Raw genomic sequence first — 20,064 nt, 5'->3', positions numbered from 1 at the left:
ACTCAGTGGGTACATGAGGGCACTCAATCACGTCGCGCAGGTTCGGGTCGACCGAGAAACACCACCCAAAGGACAACCGTCGTATGGTGCACCAAGCATTTCGGGACCCCTGACTTTGGCACCCGCCATCCGCGAACATGTACTGGAGACTCTACAACATCCTGTGAGTTCCCGCAGTGTATCAACGACTCGCGTCCACTGGATTGGTGTCCTACCGCCCCATGCGTCGGTTGCCATTGACAGCAGGACACCAACGCCTGCGCTTGGAGTGGTGCCTTGCGCGGGAAGCATCCACAGAGGACGACTGAAGTCGCACCATGTTCAGTGATGAGTACCGCTTCTGCATAACCTCCGATGATCATCGTGTGTGGGTTTTGTGGCGTCGAGGGCACAGGGTAGAGGGCAGATCCTGCCCACATTGTAGAAACATACAGGCGTATTATGGTATGGGAAGCCATAGGATATGCGTTCAGGTCACCTCTAATAGTGCTTAGGCAGAGTTTGGCGGCACTGAGACACGTCACAGGCATTCTGTGTCCGTACGTCCTACCCCTTATGGCTCAGCACCCTGGGACAGTGTTCCAACAAGATAATGTACGTCTACACACATCACGTGTGTCTATGGAATGCCTACAGCATGTTGAGTTTCTCCAATATCCACCAAGATTCCCGGACATCTCCTTCATTGAACACTCGTGGTATGGCATTAGAAGGGGACTCCGTCCCAGTACCAACCTGTGGGATCTGGAGGGACAGCGCCAAGAAATTTGGACAAACTTGTATCATGAGGGTATCCGAAGGCTGTTTGACACCTTTCAGAACCACATAAGGGCATGCATTACGGCCAGGTTGGGGTGAGACACCCTACTGACCTGGTGCCAAAATTCCACCCGTAACTGCCAACGGCCTTATCTCTTTCATCCCATATCGTAATCAATTCAATAAAGACACATGGTCTTTCAGCATATGTAGTTTCATTCACTTTCAACCACTCCTTCTGGGTACTAAAGCTTTTTGTCAGCGAGTGTATATATTCTGTACTGGGAACGGGAACACAGAATCCACAACCTCGCTCTCAGATGCGAAAAAGGCAAAACACAAATGAATAGGCTTACCTTCGCTAAAGTAACATATTTAATCCGAAGTCGTTGCTATGCTACTCTCTACGAATTTCATAGCAGAAAAGTACGGCCACTGAGACTCGGCAGATACCCTGAGGAATCACCTTTTTATCTTTTTACAAGTTTATTCATTTACTAGCAAGTTGTTGTGCCATTTTCTCAGTATTTCTTTCGGTAGCGTGCTAAAGTGTCCCGCATTGGTACTGAAAGCATTGGGTGTCTTAATTTTGTCTTTGAATTCATTGCTCTGTACGTCCCAATTTTCTGAGAGGTTCTCGATTTTTTGTATTAATTCGTCAGTGCCCTTCCTGGAACATTGAGCATACGTGTGGGCTTGCATGAATTTAATTATGATTTCTAAATTAAATTACAATATAGAGAGAAATAAATGTGTGAAGTATGATCACCTACTTATCAATTTGCGCCTTCCATTTGCACAAAATAGGATCAGATTCTATCCGTGCAAGTGACTTGCTGAAGCTCACGACGTGCCCTTCACACTACAAACACATGACTGGATGCAAGCGTCTTGCCCAAGAAATTGCTAACCGCCGCGTCAGCTTGCTGAGGAGTTCAGACTTGCATTTGGCGCAGGAAGCTGCTCCGTGCAAGTAATTGCTTGCTGGTGTAAACCTGGCCTAAGTTTGCTCACTTCGATTATATTCCAACAGCCGAGATTCACCCTTATATCGAGCGTAGTTTTCTACGAAGAGTTACATAAATACCGAAAAAAGAATTTCAGTTTTCTGGAAACATGCCTCAATATTATATCCACCTAATTTATATTTACATACACAATCACAAAACGCACAACAGGAACTATCATTCAGTTCTCAAGGTCTGGGGTTTAGCAAGGTAGTTTGCCTACCCATAGGGTACGATTACCAACTTTGCTGAAAATTTAGGACCTTTTTGGAAGATTAAATTGGGGTTTCGTAACCTTCAGGTAAAAATATTGAGTAGAGAAGTTTGTAACGTTTCCCATTCATGGGATTCCTAGAAGGATATTTTCCCATTTCAACTCCTGATGAATATCAGTTGATAATTTAACACACAGAAGACGATTGCTTTCCTCTGAATCACTTAAATTATACACCAAAACAATACCTCACTGCCCAACATCCCCGAAGGGCTATGGTCTGCCAATCGTTCAATGATCAGCCCGAAGACCTGCAGACTACGAGGTGTCGTATGGTCAGAACGACGAATCCTCTCGGTCGTTATTCTTGGCTTTCTAGAGCGAGGCCACTAGCTCACTGTCAGATAGCTCCTCAATTGTAATCACGTAGGCTGAGTGGAAACCGAACCAGCCCTCACATCTAAGTAAAAGTCCATAATCCAACCGGGTATCGAAGTCGGGTTCTCCGGGTAAGAAGCTGGCAGGCTAACCCTACACCGCGTGTCCGGGTTAAAATATAGACACCAGGACATAAATATTCCACGTTAACGTAGAACATCAAACAAGAAATTTCATAGATGTGAGGTACCTGGCGTTATGATCCAGATGTATCGAATCCTTACCTGAAACAACAAGACCAATCATTAATTTTTAAAACTTTCTTTTGCTAGTTGTTTAACGCTACACTAATACATTGAAGGTTTTCGGCGGTGAAAGGATGGGTAAAGGCTAGATTTGGGAAGGAAGTGGCCGTGGCTTTAATTTAGGTAGAGTGCAAAAATGGGAAAACACAGAACACCATCTTCAGGGTTGCCGACGGTGGGATTCGAACCTACCATTTCCCGAATGCAAGCTCACAGCTACTTGACACCTACCGCATGGCCAACTAGCTCGGTGAAAAATTATCGTTATTTAATGTTATTTGCTTTACGTCCCACTAATTACTTTTACGGTCTTCGGAGACGCCGAGGTGCCGGAATTTAGTCCCGCAGGAGTACTTTTACGTGCCAGTAAATCTACCGACACGAGGCTGTCGTATTTGAGCACCTTCAAATACCACCGGACTGAGCCAGGATCGAACCTGCCAAGTTGGGGCTAGAAGGCCAGCGCCTTAACCGTCTGAGCCACTCAGCCCGGCGAATAATAATTATCATAATAATTATTGTTATTCTTCAAGGATGTAGATACTCGTATAGACATACCTTGACAAAATCCACTGTAACACAGGTTATCAGATAGACAGGAAGTGGACGTTGGTCGATCATGTTTCAAGACCTCAGTAAATATTTGTTTAAATGTGGAAAAGATGAAAATGATTTCTAAACAGGATATGTGCAAACGTGTATTTCACACCAAATAACTTTAGGGGGTTCACCTTTAGTGGAAATATTCCGCCCTATGTACATCTATCTCTTTTTGAATACCTGGCTTCATTTTACCTGACGGGAAATCACGAAGTTCCCAACTGAATGGAATATCGCTGCAAGCGAAGCAGTACAAGGCTACTCATGAGGAAGTTGTCGGTGCTAACAGTGAGTGAGCTACAAAGAGTAATTAGTTCTCTTTGAGATGAAGAGAGGAGTAACACCGGATACTGACCTCGGTAGCCAATGCGGGCATATAAGTCTGGGTCCAGGCAAATATGAGCCCTCATACACACATGCACTCACGAACTCTTTATGAAGCCCCACATTCCAGTACATGAAAGGATAGAACTAAGGTGTGTATTTTCGAGAAGTAAATAGCATTGATATTAAAAGCGAAGTTTAAAGTAAAATAACGTACTCATGGAGTAGAAATTGTACTGATCATTGTCATAAGATTTAAAATAAGTATAATACACTAATTTTAAAACATTGAACAGTGCTCGCAAATGAGGAAAGGATTTGTTCTGTCAGTGGTTTAACGCTGCACAGGCCATGAAGGCCCTTGGAAAAGTGGAATTTTAAAATATATTTATCTGTAGCAACGATTGTACGTGGGACAGAGTGATTAGCCCTAAGCCCCGCCACACTTGACCCCAGGAATTAACCTGGTAGGCGTACTCAATTCTGTTGTAGGCTGGGTGAACAGCAGAGAGATAAATCACCAGAATAGCAAATCTCGTTTCTAAATTTTTCGACTTTCTGTCTTAGTATCAAACCCACGTCTTTCAGGGTAATCGTCGGCTAGGCAACCCGTGGAGCGGAATAGGTAGAAATAGGACCCTCCTAACTCTTCAAAGAATGATGGATTTTTCTGATATTTCCACATGCATATAAATAGGAAAAGAACCAAGACGCCCTACTCACATCCAAAGGAATACGTATTTGACATTGATTTCTGTTTTTCTCGGACATCTTACACTCTGCAGCAAGAAAGTTCCTACTCGTGTGGGAATGTGGGATACGGATGCAAGTGAACGTATATCATCAATACGGTACACAGATTAATAGTAATAGTAAATTTAAACTCGTAAAGGGCGAGCTGGCCGTGCGGTTAGGGATGCGCAGCATCCGGGAGATAGTGGGTTCGAACCCCACTGTCGGCAGCCTTTAAGAATTTTTTACCGTGCTTTCCCCATTTTCACGTCAGGCAAATGCTGGGGCTGTACCTTGAGGCCACGGCCACTTCCTTCCCACTCCTAGCCCTATCCCATCGTCGCCGTAAGACATATCTGTGTCGGTGCGACGTAAATCAAATAGCAACAACAAATTTAAGCTCCACCGAATTGTGTTTGGCGGTCTAAAGCAGGGCTTCTCAGGGTGCACGCACCAGTGCATTGCGCTGTGCACGGTGCAAAAGACGACTTCGCTTGGTTGACCAGAGTGCAGAACCCCACTCCTCGATTTGGAGCAATAGCTCTGTCTCTCTCTTTCCCCATGTCTGTCTCCCTCTTCCTCACTTGCTCCGTAGCGCTCCAAATCTGAGCCAAGTTGAGCCGAGCTTAGCCGAGTCGCCCCGAGACGACGAGCTGGTCCGAGCCTAGCCGAGTGGGACCGATGCACAGTACACAGGATCTCTGCACCTCAGTTTGCACGCGTGAGATTTTGGCGTTTGAGGGGCCCTGGTCTAAAGAACACTGTGTGTGTGTGTGTGTGTGTGTGTGTGTGTGTGTGTGTGTGTGTGTGTGTGTGTGTGTGTGTGTCTTGGTCTTCATGGCAGATTGTGCTGATAAATATTTGCAATTGGATTTACGTCGCATCGACACAGACAGGTCTTTGGCGACGATGGCATAGGAAAAGGCTAGGAGTGGGAAAGAAGCGGCTGTGGCCTGAATGTACAGGCGCAGCTTTTTGCTGGTGTGAAAATGGGAAACCACGGAATACCATCTTATGGTTTGCCGGCAGTGGGGTACGAACCCACTATCCCCCAAATGCAAGCTCCCAGGTTCGGTCCCCGAAACGCTCGGTCAACTCGCTCGGTGATTGTGCGGAAAGCCTGCAGTCGAATATCATTAACCTGAAAATAGGGACAATGAGTATGATGTGAAAATTTGCCTTTCGGAAACTAAAGTCATGTCAGTAGGTAAGAAATCTAAGAGAATTTACTGTGAGGTTGGAAATATAAAGCTAGAGCAGCGTGATAATTTCAAGCATTTAGGATGTGTATTCTCGAAGGATGGTAATATAGTAAGTGAAATTGAGTCAAGGTGTAAATGCAGCGATTTCGCAGTTGCGTTCGACGGTATTGTGTAAGATGGAAGTCATCTCCCGGACGGTACCATCTTTACACAAGTCTACTGAGACCAACTTTGCTTTACGGAGGTGCAACCTGGGTGGATTCAGGATATCTTATCCATAAGTCAGAAGTAACAGTCATAAAAGTAGCGAGAATGAACGGGAGTAAACACAGGTGGGAACAATGGCAGGAGGGTACTCCAAATGAGGAGATAAACACAAAGTTAGGAGTGAACTCTACTAATGAAACTGTACGCATAAACCGGGTTCGGTAGTGGGGTCATGTGTGGTGAATGGAGGAGGGTAGCCTACCTAGAAGAATAATTGACTCTGTCTTAGAGCGTACGAGAATTAGGGGGAGATCAAGACGTCGATGGTTATACTCAGTTTCTAATTATTTAAAGATGAGAGTTGTAGAACTAAAGGAGGCTACGGTGGTAGTTACAAACTGATCATTGTGGCGGCGTTTAATAAACTTCCAGAATTCGCTCTGGATATTCAAGTGAACCTCTGAATAAGCCAGTGGGATTAAATCTTTCAAAAACCGACTGTAAACTCCAAAGAGATATGGTAAGAAGTTCAGTCATCTGACAGCGATATACACAGTATTGCTCTTTTGGTGTCATTCAGGTACCGAGGCCAGAGCGGTGTGTGTGTTATGGTTGTGTCACATGAGGTGTAATTACAGTTCTCACCGCAGCCTGGTTACAGCACTTTATGGTTATCCAGTTATGTGCCACTACTTCTCTGGTCTCAATTCATTAGCATACGTAGTTCACTCGTCGGTGTTTGAGCATTTGACTGGTAAAAGAGAGGCACATGTTCTGGGTTTCATATGTACACACATAAAGGTGACAAATATACTTCGGTGAAAATGGACACAGATTTTCCTCTCTCAGAAACAAACTTATACAGCACACCAAGGGCATTAAATAAAGATTCCTCGTTCATGCAGGATTGAAAACATACGTATGAGTCTTGATGAATTCAAAGTCTGTTGAATCACATTGCTACACCAACATCGTTGTCTTGAAAGATTTACCACATAGAGGGAATTCGCTTTCGGCATAAGCGGGGTGAACTTTTGTAACAAGTACAGTGACTCCCTTGCCAATGGCTGCTCATTGTGCAAATTTGTTCGGATCATTTGTAACCAATGACGTAGTCATTTCATAAAATTTAACTCCTGTCACCTATAGATCATATTTCTATTCACAGACAGATGCTCAACACACACCCTAAGCTAAACATTCTATCCTCCTGTAGAAAACATTTTCCATTTGCAGCTATTATTTATCATGTGCACTGGACGCTGCAGGGTGCTTCCAACGATATCAGAATCATTCCGAATTTCCGAATTGGAAATGGGACTGGTTCCCGGCAGAACTTGTAATACGGCAGTACATCGATATTTGCTTGAGAGTTTTCAAGCAGAACCAAATTTTAAAGCAGATACTGTCTGCTCGGTTACAATGATATGAAACCTTGCGCTCCAAGAAGTAATCGCTGGGTTCGGTCGAAATTGTGCATACGATGGCACAAACAGGAGAAAATGGGACTACCATATCATTACACCAAGACAAGATGTGGCACAGTGACCATTTCATGTCTGGATACTCGTGATGATACAAAGGTTTAAATTATGTTCACAGTTGTTTCAGAAAGTCTGTTCCAAATCGTGAACACTCCGATATGGAGAAAACCACACACGTTGCCTATTGAGGCAGTCCACTATCAGTCCATTAAACCTTCACGTTTCCATTGCTAACAAAATCTGCCAGCCCGAAGAGCCTGGATGACAAGCTAATCAGTGCGCTGCCTACCTTGTATCCTGGAGATCAAGCACGCGGCCTCTCTCGACCTCAGTCAGTTATTCGTCGAACTTCGATACCTCCAAATGCTTGTGGAGGTTTCAAAAACTTCGAGTTATAAAAACTTTGACGTATACAGAATCTTTCAACAAGCACGGCATAATTTCAGTGTTGGATTCCTCAAGTATAGAGAAAGAAGATTTTGTATAAAAACATGGGTGCGAAAATGCGTACTTTCCGAGGAAACTTAGGTGTTGTAGACTAGCTTTCATGAACTGCTGTACTCCGGTCATTGCTTACAAGAAGTATTCAAAATGCCCATCCACTGCCACACTGCAAGCTTGTGCTCGAAGTCGCACGGAATTATGAACATGCCCGCATATGCCCAGTGTTTTACGTACTGATTGAAAGGACCTTACAATTCTGCCACGAAATATTGCTTCATTATCCACAGCAGTCGCGTACAACAAAGATTGTGCGTAATGCCACACAAGGAAGTCAAACGTATTGAGATCAGGTGATCATGGAGGCCAAGAAAGTACGCATTTCTGAAGCCACATTTATACAAGACGAGTATAACCATGAAATTATGCCATATATTTTAAAATACCCTGTATAAAAAGGTGCATACTACATGGTTATGTAGTTTTACTTCCTCTTAAAACTAAGTCACCACCACCTCCGGCTCCACAAAACTGATATGAATGTACCGTTTATTAACTTCCTAATTGTGACACCAATGCTACCCTTTCTCTTTTTGGTCTACAATTTTAATACTCTATCGTTAAATATTGTACAAATAGTCGGTGTATTTTAAACCAAATTTATTATGCCTAAATATCGAACATTGTCATTTTTGAATAGTTACCATTTCATGTCTGGAGAAAGTTAGTTTCTCTTCTTTGCCATTTTATCTATTACACTGCACTGAATTCTTCAAAGTAGCCTAGTGCAAGATTTTTAGCTGCTATGAAATGTGGCTATACAATGTTGCAAAGCAAGGTACCGTTAAGAGGCTATGGCATAAGGCTAATCAAACGATACGCTCCGATTAAAATTTAGAGAAGGCTTATTCTTGTATAAGGAGGTAAAAATTTCAACTTCCGCTAGAAGATCTAGTTTTATATAGGGATGATCGAGTATGCAAAAGCGTAATGTTCTGCGGAATGTTTTAAATTATAGAAACATATTTTACATCTTGGCTTGAAATATCCTTCGTGATATCGAAGAAATTTTGAGTTTTGGGAAATATAAGGGGAAGTCGAATGGGAACGGGTCATCTGCGAGAAAGTAAGGCGAGAAAGTATAACATTTATCGCACAGGGTGATAAGACGGTCAATCCCATTCTTGATAAAACTGGTGGGCTGCCGAAGGAGACACGCCTGTACTCAGTTTCATATGCCGTCGTCCGATGCAAAGTGATGAATTTGCGGTTGTCGAATGTGTTTTATAGAGTGCGGGTATGTTTAAGTCAATATGCATATTTCATCCGTCGATCTACTGAAGTTAGATAGTATTACAATTGAGCACTTAGGTACCAATTGAGAGTGAAATCGGGGCCAATGGACTAGTGTACTTTAAGTGCGCATGAATTCTGATGGATAATGTTTATTAATAATGTATCTCTACAAATTTGTATTTGAATAGAGCTAGTATTTGAGAATAAGTGAAAAGATTGTCTTCAGAAAGATGGCATTTCAACACTTACCTAGAGATGAAGTACGAAAAATATAGAAAAATATTTCTTAGGAGGCGGTACTCTTTTACAGATAATTTTATTTAAATTGCCCGGGTGTCTATTAGTTGTGTTGAAACGAAATGTCGTACAGTCATATTACTGTCCTTCCCCTTTAGTGTTCCGTTTGACATTTGTAAATTAACTATCGCTCGTTAATAAAAATTAGTTCTCAAAATATTGGACTAAGTTATACATTCATCATGCTTTTCCCTGATAATTTGCACAAATCTTCAAATTTCTTAAATATTATTGATTTAGAATGCTCAGAATGCCCGTGTTAACAATGTAAACTAAAATACTGTCTTTGTCTTTTGAAATAATATTTTATTTTTCATTTTTTTAGGAGTAGACTTTTTTGGACATTTCAGTCAGGTATGTTCTCTCAGAAAATACAAAAAACAAATGTTACAGAAATAGTTCTTGTTTGCGTTATTAAGACGAAAAAGATACATTTTGCATGCAAAATATCTTAAGAAATATTTGAGTTATTAGGGGAAAAAATTAAAAATTGCATTTTTTGGATAATGGGGGTTAATGTTACCAATGGAGAGAAAGGACATCAAAAGTCTCCTGCTGCATGCAAAACCCCCTCCTGTTGACAGTGTCTTCCTTCACCCTGTAACCTAAGCCATTTCCTGCATTTCTGGACTCTTTTGTAGATTCTGGTTCTCTTTCCTTTGCAGAAAGCACTTTCGCGTACCATCTGAGTGCAGTAATCACCAAAATCAAGTTACAATATTTCCAGTACCTTTAACCTAGCCTTGATACCACCACTAAATGTTATTAAGGTATCATTTGCAGCTGCTTTTACATTTTTTCTACTTACAAGCCAGTTTTATGGATAAAATCCAGACTGTTTACATTCAATAATTCGTTATTATTCTGCGAGTAGTCACCCACACATGTTTCCAATACATCTGTTGAACTGTAACTACAATTTTTGGAAATGGTTTCATTTCTTCCATTATTGTTGGAGGTAGATTGTTTCGTGTTAGTAGCTCTTCTCAGTTCCTTCATCCACAGCTCGCTGGAATGGTCACCATGAGTCAAGGCCCTTTGGACAAAAGTAGTAAAAATGTCTATGTTAGCAAAGCTAGGAATGTGAGTTTTAAGCTTAGCTGCAAATTTATTGTCAAGGTTTCGCTTCTTTGTTTTATAAGTCGGTTTCCGTTTTCCCGTTTTATATATGTAGCTATTCGAGGAGAATTACTATTGGCACAAATATTCACAACGAACATACTGTGGCCTGAAAGAATTTAAGGATAGAGGTGAGCATGAAAATCTCGGGTCGATGTGGGTCAGAAAGAAACTTTGAGTGCGGTAGGATGGCTAGATTCACAGAGAAAAAGCCATAGTTATGTGAAAACAAACATCCAGGTATTTATTAGCAAATAAATCAAAGTGTGGAAAATAAAACAATATCGAAATCCAGCACTCATGTTAACATCCTTATAACTATGAGGGTTGGTATGAAGTGACATCACTTTCTTTTCGTCATCTTTGGTCTCACTGTGGCAAATCATACAACTGATAGCCTAGACCAAAAAATAATCTTGTTATGTCATATGGTAGAGTTCTTTATAGTCTCCTCTTAACATGAATTCAGCGAGGGACACACAAGTATTGCACCGTTATCACACTGTTTTAAATAAATTCACACTGTAAATTATGTTAACATGCATCCAGCTGATGCCATTACATTGGATCAAGCAACTCGCGTCCTACCTTGTCAAGCAAGTTAACAGTTCTCCCCTACATGACACTAAGCGAGCATTTACCTAGATCACACACTACAAGTGAACAATGGAACATAGACTACACAGTCAGTTGCAACTTTACAGTACTTTCTTCCCTGTTTTCATTTCAATATTACATTCTTCGCCTTCATTAATACTCAATCACTTAAATGTGCTTTACCATTTTATTGAAATACATATTAGCTACGAGATCATACATTTTAGCACTTCACACTTATTTTACGATAGTTACACCAAGGAATACTAAGCCACAGATACCCCAACCCATCCAAGTCACTCATTGAATGATGCACAATTCTGGGTGTACTGCGAATATTACTCATTCATTATCTTAGTGTACTTGTACAAGGCTGTATTCACAACACCCATTCTATTACCTTTTATATTGAGCTTCGAAAAGAAATGGTACTTTACAATATAACTCCTACGCATGATGTCATGAAGAAAATATAAACATTTGAAAATGTATTAAAATAAATGTTACCAGTATCTCCACTTTAACTCGAAATATTTATACAGGAAATTATATTAACCATGTAAATTGTAAGCAGGAATTGCGACAATCTCCTTTGAGATGATATCACTTGAAAAAGAAAATCAGGTAAGATAAAAATGACTTACATTGACGGATGAGATGTCGTACCACATTGTCATGGTGGTTCCCATGATTTACATCCCATCTTGGCCATTGTTGCTGAGTCATTCCTGACATGAATACTACCGCTCAGCTCTTCTCCACGAATTTATGCTCCCATTCCGGTGTTGAAACGTGGTGCTGGTGGGTTAGCGGCCAATTACGTCATGTTCATGTCAGGTCGGGACGATAAGGAGGATGGGTCTCCGCGCGAAACCGTGGAGGTCTTAATTTTATACTGTTGTCCATGATTAACACTTATACGACGAAATAAACTTGTAGACTCGCACTTCGCATGCAAAACAATGACTCCTGCTAAGACTTGCTTGATATTTAGCACAATGAGTAGAACAAAATAAGTGAAACGGACTTTGCATTACCATCCAAAATAATAACCTTTTCGACGAAATAAACACGTAGATATGCATTCTGCTTTGCAATACAGGATAGTCATGCTTAAATGTAGTTAATTTTTAGTGTGATGAACAACATAAAAATAAACGTAACCTGCCAAGGTACCTAGTAATAATGACCTCCTGTCATACTTTGCCAAATACAACAAAGCTGCACTATTATCAGAAAACACTGGATACTTTCACTGATTTGCATGATCTATTTGCGTTTGACAGTTCATCTCACTTACATTTAAATAACTCATATTTACTAATGTACAGGAACACACTGTCAAAAATGTACATGGGCTTCTAATAGATTGTACTACTGTGCTTGGAAATCGCTGTTCAACTTAACAACTTACCAAATAGTTGAAATGGTACTTTACAATACAATGCCACACTTCGCAACTATTGCGTTGTACAACTGCTGTAACGACGATGTTCCGGAATGAAAAGAGAGCAAAGTTCTTCTCTGTGTCTGTTTTATTCCCCTCCATGTCGTTCAAGAGTGTCGGGCGGAAAGATGTATCACTTCCCAGTATTAACGTGCTGTCCAAAGAACACATCGTGAAGGCAACACACACGCGCCCGGGAAACATCGGGATGGATTCATAAATAAGACCATTTCGGGTACAATATATAAGAGGTTCTCTTTCCTATTTTTCAAGCAAAATTCAAGAAAGCTTTACCATCACTTCCTGTTTCAGTAAGGTCAGAAATTCAATATGCAACATAGAATGTAGATATGGAGCGGGAAATTTGAGGTGAAACGAGTTATTTTCAAAAACTACTTAATAGAATGAGTGGTGTGGTCACTGTTTACAAAGGCAAGTTGAGCAGCATGCATATAGGTTACAAGACTTAATTTGGGTACCATAAGAGATATTTACGAAAATCCTTCAACATATTAAAGAGAGCATTTATTTTATAAAGAAAATACTAATTGAAAAATTAATTTTTGACAAGTAAAGGTGTACCTTCCCTCCAACTCTCTCTACTCCCGAGTCCTTGGATAGTCACCACACCGAATAGTACCGAATAACTCATATTTACTAATATTTACTAATATTCAGTTACTCTGACTGTAATGCCATCGAACCATTTATTAACTATATTGCAGTTCAGTCAACCCTCAACGAAGAAAGACTGAACAATATGCTAACGTAATTTTCTTTACTTAAAAATACATTACAATTGAAATAATGAAACATGTATGAAATCATATGAGGAGAATGGTTGGAAACGGTACATGATCACCCTTGGAAAAAGTAGAGTTTGTCTATAGATTTTATGCGCTTTTTTGCTGTGAAATTGAATGTTTTCAAGCCTTGTGTTTTCCTAGTGTGCATGAGGCTTGAAAATTGACTGTCGTTTCAGATATTATTTTGTCCACCGAAACAACCGGAGCTAACCGTATTATGATATACCGACAGATTTTGTTACGCTGGATGCCATGGAATATCGTTGCATTCTTTTGTGCGATATTCTGCTAATTAGATGCCATTCACTTATGATAACACTGGATTGACAGAGCTCAGTTGTAGTATGATGGAGCAGGGGAGCACGAAACGTTAAAAAACGTCATTTTGCACAACCTCATATCTATAATATGCAATACTATATATATAAAGCCACAAGGCTGACTCACTGACTGACTGACATTAATGTTTGCCCACTTTCATATGAGCTAGGAACTTGAAATCCGGCAATCTGATAGCTATTAGGCTGCAACCCAAGGAAAAATTCAAAAAAGTTGAAATTTTTTATATATATATAGCCCCCCTTTCGCCCAATCAAATTATCGGACTGAAATTTCGTGTTAAACCTTTCCAGAGGAGGTAGGAACTTGAAATTCGGCAATCTGATAGCTATTAGGCTGTAACCCAAGGAAAAATTCCAAAAAGTTGAAATTCTCCACATTACCCCCCTTCCGCCCAATCAAAATATCGGACTGAAATTTCGTGTTAGACCCTTCGAGATGAGCTAGGAACTTGAAATTCGGCAACCCGATAGCTATTATGCTGCAACCCAAGGGAAAAATCCATAAAGTTGAAGTTTGTCATATTTAGCCCCCCTTGCGCCCAATCAAAATATCGGGCTGAAATTTCGGGTTAGACCATTCCAGATGAGCTAGGAACTTGAAATTTGGCAATATTATAGCTATTAGCCTGTAACCTACGGAAAAATTCCAAAAATTTGAAATTTTAATTTCAGCACCCATCCCCCAAACAAAATGGCGGTCGCCATGATGCAGTGCCCTACAAAATTAAAAAAGTAGCAATGCTCTAGCTCCAGGACTGTAACCGACGTAGAAGTTGCTAGAAGATCTAATATTTAACATTTCACCCACTAAAAAATTCGAAATCTTAAGCCAAATTTAATGACGGTGCAGACTTTCGTTTCGAGGTATCTTGTGGCTGAACGGTAATCGCTATCAATAAATGGATTGCACTTTCGTATCCTAAAATGAAGAAATCTACAACTTTGGTCTTATGACTTTTTGTCGTATCTCGACCCCTTCCACCTCAGATTGAGCTTCATTTTCCCGGTTTTGGAAAATTTTGTTAAATTTCCATAAATCATTTTACTGATTCATACACTCATAAAACAGATAGATACACGAAATTCAGTACGCTCGTTGGCACGACCATGGGCCATACGCAGAACGGCTTTAATTATTCTAGCTGCCCTAAATGTACAGGAAGCCGGAAGGAATATATGGAAACACTGATCAAATTTCAGCATAATTAATGTTTCCTAAGCAATTTATGGTGAATTCCATGGAGATACGACAAAACCTCAAATAACCAAAATTGTAGGTCATTTCATCGTCGACCTGCCTGCCACGTTTCAAGACCCTAGCTGTCTGCTAAAATGGCAAAATTATTTTTCAACTGGTGTTAAGCGGACGAAATTTCATATGGATCGAAACGTTTACCTCTTTCTATGGTATAAATAGACGAGATATAAGAAAATTCCTCAGACAGTAATGTAGACGACCAAAAGGGACGTCTGATGGCGCAATCCGTATCACGATACGACTTACCGTTTGGCCGCAATAAATTTTCAAATGGAAGTCTGCACTATTTAGCGTGCACATTCCCTGACCCTAGCGTGCACATTCCCTGGCCCTATCGGCAATCTGATATTAGGTTTAACCCAGTGAAAAATTCCAATAAGTTTAAATTTTTAATTTTTACCCCTCCCTGCCAAACAAAATTGCGGATGCTGTTTCCTGGTGCACCAGAAAATTGAAATGTGGTGAAATTATAGTTGTTACTCTAACTTTTACATTTACCTCTGAAGGTATCGAAATATTCAGGCAAATTTCATGCAGTTGCAGACCTTCGCTTTGAAGTACCTTCTGCCTGAACAGTAATTCCAATCAAAACTGGATAGCACTTTCTGTCCCAGGAATTTATGAGATCTATAAATTTGGTCCTATGAAAGTTTCAAGACTCTAGCTGTCTATTAAGTGAATAAAATAATTTTTGAAGTTGTGAAAGTTGCGCCAGATCGAAAAGTTTACTCCTATCCATACAATAAGTGGCCAATGTACTATAAAACATAGCACCAAAGAAGCCGGTGGTAAAAGGTCCGTCCGTTGGCAGAGTCCGCTTGTCGATGCCACATACCGTTTCTCCAGAGTCTATTTCGAAATATCCAATTGTAATGTGGAGTACACGGGGGTTTGGGGGCGGAGCCCCCAACGAGCGAAAGCGAGTACTTCATATAAAAGCCTTAGTTTCGATCAGTTAAATTAAGTTTATCATTTAAATAATTCAAGGTAATTTTGAAAAAATGCCTTACCATACTGTGTGGTTCGAATTGCATTACGTCCGAAGTGCTTTTCCGAGTTTAATAAAATCCAACTCCTAAATGATTTCATTGTCCGTGATTTCTGTGTTCATGTATAATGTAAAACATAATTCGCTTTACAATGATATTCCTCACATGGATATCCAGTATTGACAAAGGCACAAAGATATCAGAAAATATTAGCAAGAAAGTAATTTGTTGGAGAAGTTTACTTGCGAGGTTTATTGTTATGAATAGAATTACATGTCATAGGAAAATATTTTCAATTGGAGAAGTTCATAAAATACGCATAAAATATACGGAGGGTCTCCAAGTGTGGGTTAAGTGAAATAGAGATTCAGTTCTTTTACGGTCGGTATATTACTGAACATAAAGAAGATGTCAAATATTGATGTGAGCTCCTCATCATAGGAGCTGGAATTCTTTGAAGTGAACAGTGGAAATAAATCTAGTTCTATGTTATGTACATAACTTTTTGACTGGCTGGTGAATATGGTCTGAGAACTAACAGAAAACCTAAACATTAATCAAGTTGGGTGGCGAAATAATGCCTTTTTCACAAAGCGCTTATCGAGTGAATATAGAAGATGAGGAAGAAGGAACCTTTAAAAAGGTGTAAACGTGTTAAGTAATGTAGCTGATTTGATATGGGAGATACGATCTGCATAGCAGAAGTGTAAAAGAAACGGAAATCAACAAACGTATTTCCATAAAAACAATGTGTGGATTAAAATTTCAGCGTGGAGTAACCAGTTCAATATTGAAAGTACAGTTGAGGGCGGAAGCGAGTTAAAATTCAATTCCTGGCTATCTTAGACGAGAAGGAGCCTCTGTGACTCAGGCGGCAGCGCGTCGGCCTCTCACCGCTGTGTTCCGTAGTTTAAATTCCTGTCACTCCATGTGAGATTTGTGCTGGACAAAGCTCAGGCAGGACATGCTTTTCGCCGGGTACTCCAGTTTTACCTCTCACCATTAATTCCAGCAATACTCTCCAATATCATTCTATTTCATCCGACAGTCATTAATTATAGTCTCAAAAGAGTGCGAGTGCCTTCGGCAGCCGGCACAATTCATATCCTCACCATTGGATGGAGCTTCAGTCATTCCATTCCCGACCCGGTCGGATGACGGGAAACAGGCTGCGGATTTTGATTTTCTTGGAAGTGAATTTTCGTAGTTCGTAACTAGAAATTCAGGAAAACATCGAGATGATAAATCGGCAGGCCCCGTTGTTTGTTGCAAACAACAACGGAACAACATAAACACTTCTATGCATAGGTTAATATAATGTTCACATACAGTAAGCACACGCTGTGGCTGCCCATTGTACTCAAAGCAGCAGTAACATCAGTAACAGCAGAAGAGCGCCCAAGTGACAAACAGGCAATAATGTAACAGTAGCGTCGTTCGCTTCATGTGAGATCGTGTGATTATGATAGCTACAAAACTAAATAAAAGAAACACACTTATTATACTCAGTAAACAACGACCTGGACTGAGTAACTCAGGTGGCAGAACGATAAAGTTAGGAACCCCATACCAACTAGTGGTATAACTAATTCTGTATCTCAGTCGAAGTAGTGTTCACTTAAAAGTGCAGTTCACTGTACGTAACTTCAATGTCAGTAGCCTACGTCTTGCTGTGTCTTCCCACGCATCACATGGAACAAGCTCAGTAGTTACATTCAGCGTGAATATTGGAACTTGTCCACTGACTTGAAGCACGCTGATCCAAAGTTCTTCTATTCGGGCAATATTAAATTCTTAATAGGTGAAGAGTATCTCTTCTAGTTACCGAAACCTGATCGCAGAACTATACCTCCAGATAACCCCCCGGGCGAGTTGGCCGTGCGGTTGGGAGCGCGCAGATGTGAGCTTATATCCGGGAGATAGTGGGCTCGAACCCCACTGTCGGCAGCCCTGAAGATGGTTTTCCGTGGTTTCCCATTTTCACACCAGGCAAATGCTGGGGCTGTACGTTAATAAAGGCCACGGCCGCTTCCTTTCCATTCCTAGGCCTTTCCTGTCCCATCGTCGCCAAAAGACCTATCTGTGTCGGGGCGACGTAAAGCAACTAGCAGATAATCCTATCCTTACAAGAAAAATTAACTAGGGCGGATTACTGCTGGACAATATCATCGCAGGGAAAATAAATTTCTTACTCTAACCCAGGGCCTCTCAAACGCCCAAAATCTCACGCGTGCAAACAGCGGCGCAGAGTTCCTGTGCACAGTGCATCGGTCCCGCTCGGCTCGGCTTGGACCAACGCTTCTTCTCTGGGCTGCTCGGGTAAGCTCGGCTCAACTCAGTTCGAATTTGTAGCGCTATGGAGCAAGTGAGAAAGAGGGAGACAGGGGGAGCGAGCGAGACAGGCGTGGGGAAAGAGAGAGACAGCGTTATTGCTCCAAATCGATGAGTAGTGGTCTGCACTCTGGTCAACCAAGCGAAGTCGTCTTTTGCACCCTGCACAGTGCATGCACCAGGCGCATGCACCCTGAGAGGTCCTGCATCTAACCACATGTCTTTCTTAAAAGTCTGGGGACGGTTTACACACCCAACTACAGCAGTTCTGGGAAATGAAAGACCTGACGTCCCGAATCATGACAAAAGGAAGAAATGAAATGAAATGGCGTATGGAGTTTAGTGCCGGGAGTGTCCGAGGACAACAAAACGAAAAGATGACCCCTGACAGGTACATTACAGAGAACAGACGAACTAGGGATTCTACTGTACAAGTCGATTTATCGTTCACGTACCGCTAAAGCAGAAACCTGAGATTCTGGGAAATTCCTTCAATCATTCAATGTCAAGGGCAACTCAACTAGAATTTTAGTACTCAGCCCTCACTTAAGCATATGGTTTAGGTGGATGCATCTGCTCAATAAAGGAATAAAGGTGGAAGCTGATTATCCAACCCATTATCCAGGTTTTAAGCTTAGTACTGTACCGGTAAAAGAGCCCGACTCTCAGATTATATTTTAAAGTAAGCAAGTATATAGTTCTCAGGGCAAAAACCAGGTGACTAGTAGCTAGGGCTCGGTAGAGGAGGTAGGGTCATATCTACAAGAAAACTTTGACTTTTACTGAACATGAGTTTATTCATATAAGACATGAAATTGCACATCACCTCCAGGTAGATATGTTGTCTTCCACATACTCCTATAATATGGCTGGGATTCTCCAGTTCACCAAGCCGGGCAGGTTGGATCACGCTCCAGAAGATTCCAGGGACTTCGTACAGAAGCGGCTGGACTGTCTGGGTTGGTAGAAGGTAGAGATTCCTCGAACTTTCGAGGCCCAGGTTGAACCCCGATGATCCTGGTGATGTTGCGGATAATTATTTACTACCTCAGTCCAATGTGACAGAGAGTTGATGTCTCCAAGGTCACTCGCAGTACTGATAAATCTGAGTTCATAAAAACCTTGGGTGATTAACCTATTAGCGAAGTCACTGGTTATTATTCATCAAGACTTTCAAAATTTAACACTCGTAAAAATGATATGTCTCTGTATACGAGGAAAATAATTTCAGAGTTCACCACTAGCAGAAGTCTTCGTCTCTGAATAAATACTGGCAAAAAAAACACAAGTCCCTTCGCATGAAACTATGACCAAATTTAAAGTTCACCACTGGCGAAGGTACAAATCTTCGAATGAACACGGACGATCAACATAAGTCCATCCACATGAAAATCTGAATAGATTTAAAGTTCATCACTGACGAAATTTATAAAGTTTTGAATCAACACTGGCGAATGTACAAGTCTTTTAATGAACATGGACGAAAAACACAATTCCATCCACATGAATAAATTTATAGTCTTTCACTGGCAAGGTATCCAAGTCTTTGAATAAACACAGGTGAGATCCTAAATTTATGTTTTAAAGACGTTGAATGAAGTTCGAGTTCATCACCGGCAAAGTTTATAAGTCTTTGAACCAGTACCGGCAAAATCACAAATTTATGCTTACGGGAACTTTGAGCACATTCAGTGATCATCACTACCAAAGTTTGTAAATCACTGTTTATTACAGGAATGAGTCTCTTAACACTCGCAAGTATTGTAGGTTAAATTTATGAAGAATTCGTTCTTTAACACACGTAAATAATACAAGTCTATTTCATGAATAAATGGAAAAGTTCCAGTCTCGAACACCCGTAAATATTGTAAGTTCAATTATGAAGATTTAGAAAATGTTCCTTAACACTCGAAATATTGCAAGTCCACTT

The sequence above is a fragment of the Anabrus simplex genome, chromosome 2, assembly GCF_040414725.1.
Source record: "Anabrus simplex isolate iqAnaSimp1 chromosome 2, ASM4041472v1, whole genome shotgun sequence".
Classification (NCBI taxonomy): domain Eukaryota; kingdom Metazoa; phylum Arthropoda; class Insecta; order Orthoptera; family Tettigoniidae; genus Anabrus; species Anabrus simplex.
Note: the sequence above shows the minus strand (reverse complement) of the source record.